This window comes from Lutra lutra, chromosome 1 (genome assembly GCF_902655055.1).
Source record: "Lutra lutra chromosome 1, mLutLut1.2, whole genome shotgun sequence".
NCBI classification, from domain to species: domain Eukaryota; kingdom Metazoa; phylum Chordata; class Mammalia; order Carnivora; family Mustelidae; genus Lutra; species Lutra lutra.
The window spans coordinates 26,217,537-26,219,738 of NC_062278.1; the positions used below are offsets into that span (position 1 = coordinate 26,217,537).

Consider the following 2,202-nt stretch of genomic DNA (forward strand, 5'->3'; position numbering starts at 1 on the left):
AACAGTCACCTGCCTGCCCACCGTGGCTACACAAAGGAAGAAGGGTGCCTCAGAGAAAAGAGATCCCTGGGACCTTTATAGACAGGACCAGAGTCCCTGCAGCAGAGGGAAACTTCAGATAGGAGAATGGGCCTTGCATGGGAAGGAGGCCAAAACACTTGGCCCTGACTTCTTTTGTGCACAGAGAGGGACATGACCTAGGCCTACCTTGACCCCTGATTTGCTGTAGGGCAGGTGGGCTGGGAGTGGCAGAGCTCCAGGCTGGGATCAGCCCTTCCTACCAGCCCCAGTTCTTGTGAGATTCACGTCACTTTCTAATTCACAGCAAAGTGATGGACAACCGTGTTATAAGATCTGTCTGGCCTCCCCTCCCCCAGTCCAGCTGACCTACCCCAGTTTCCAGGGTTCTAACGGTTCTACTGGTCAGTTGTTGCCACAGGATGCTGGCATTCGGGGGCAGAGCTGTGAAGCCCTATGTTGCCATGGAGGGCCCACTGTTGGCCGCCTTATCCACTTACCAGCTGGTCCTGGAGCAGCTGTGGGGTGCACTGCTGGCAATTTCTGGTAGCTGGAGACACACCCCAAATCTCCCTGTGGTGCTCTGGGTGATACTGGTAGGTACAGTATTGCTGCTTTTCCTAAGAAAGTACGACTCATTCTAAGAAGGGTGAAGGCACTGAGCAAAAGGTGTTTTGACCACCATAAAGTCTGTGGAGGAGGCAGTGAGAATATTGGCTCAACCACACAAGCCAAGAATGACCTCAGGCCACAACAGTGGTGATCAGTTCTCCCGCATTACAAACCTTGTGCTTGTCAGCAATGGATAGAAACCTGATCAGGTTAAAATGGGATGCTGCTAACTTTCTGAAAAAGGCACAGAAGAGCCAGCCTTGTGATCTTCCCCAAGTCACTGGTGAAAAGCCCATTGGGAGAGAATCGGAGAAGGATGGAGAACAAATTGTGAAGAAAAGAATGAGTGATTTCATCGAAAACACTGATTTTACAGAATAACTAGAATGGTTCATGCAAGAAATTTCAAGATGTGGACAGAGCACTGCAGGAAAGGAGGGGAAAGAAATGCTGGAACCCTTGAAGGCATGCACGGGGCACATCCCAAAAGATCAAGCCAGCCAATCACTGTACCCCAGGGAAGGACACGAGCTGCAGGTTGTCCCCTCACCTGACCTCCACACAGATCACACTGGTGCCACAACCTGGGGAGTCCCACAAAAGTGTGGAGCAGGAAATCACGATCACCCACCCACCAGGAAGCCCCGGATCTGAAGGGTGTCACAGATGTTGCTGGCTTCCGTGTGTTCCCTCCAAGTCCCCAAAGGGAAAGTCAAGACAGACTCAGGCAACTGAGGGCAGAAAGGGGAGAGATCACTGTGGTAACAAGTCAAATACAGTCTCTAAACCCACAAACCATCTCTGCAACAGGAAAATTCAGGGCTTGACAGTGAGATTCAGCAGCCGAAGCTGAAACTTCAGGAAACCCAAGAACAGGATCAACACATTCTGTATCTTCACAGAAAACATTAATGGGCAAGCTCAGCACTAGCAAATGACACAGAAATTGACCAGCATTTATAGAGACAAGAACTTCACTTACCAATTTGGAGCCTCTCCAACTAGATGGCCCAAGAGATAACCCATGATATGGAGATAAACAGTTCCCACTATCATAAGGCAATCCTCTTCCATCACAACAGAGCCACAAAGGCTGGGTGGCAGCTGTTTCCAACGAGAGAATGTTCCAGGAGCTGAGGAGAGAAAATGATCGCCTGAGGCAGATGCTGACTGGAGGCTGGTTACTTTTCCTGAGTGACCCTCTTGCTCCTGCTGCTCAGTCCACACCCTACAGAGGCTGGACAGTGTCAGGGGGTTCCTGGGATCATCAGGCCCCCAGGAAGGAGGGAAGTCCCACTGTGAGGACACAGGAACCCGGGGGCCCCTACATGTGTGACTGGGCTCAGGACAGCTGGCCTCTCAACAGCCACACCCCTGCTCACCAACTGCATGGACTTCTGTGAAGAATGTTTGATTACTCTCTCTCTAGTGAAGCCACAATTTCTAAATTGTTCCCACAGTTACTTTTAGTAGTACACCATTATACCTCTTACTGCATATATAAATAAACATCGTTAATATTTTCAGGAATAGATAGAATCCCCCATCAGATGTGTTAGAAATATATGCTGT

The 2,202-nt window shown here is 49.8% G+C and overlaps 1 long non-coding RNA gene across 1 annotated transcript; it reads right to left on the minus strand.

Annotated features, from left to right (window-relative positions):
* Positions 1-461: 461 nt before the first annotated feature.
* LOC125095387 (uncharacterized) lies at positions 462-1,764 on the minus strand. The gene is made up of 3 exons (XR_007125864.1): positions 1,613-1,764; positions 1,262-1,361; positions 462-638 (listed from the first exon to the last, which is right to left on the minus strand). It is a non-coding gene; the product is annotated as an uncharacterized LOC125095387 (long non-coding RNA).
* Between the last annotated feature and the right edge of the window lie 438 nt (positions 1,765-2,202).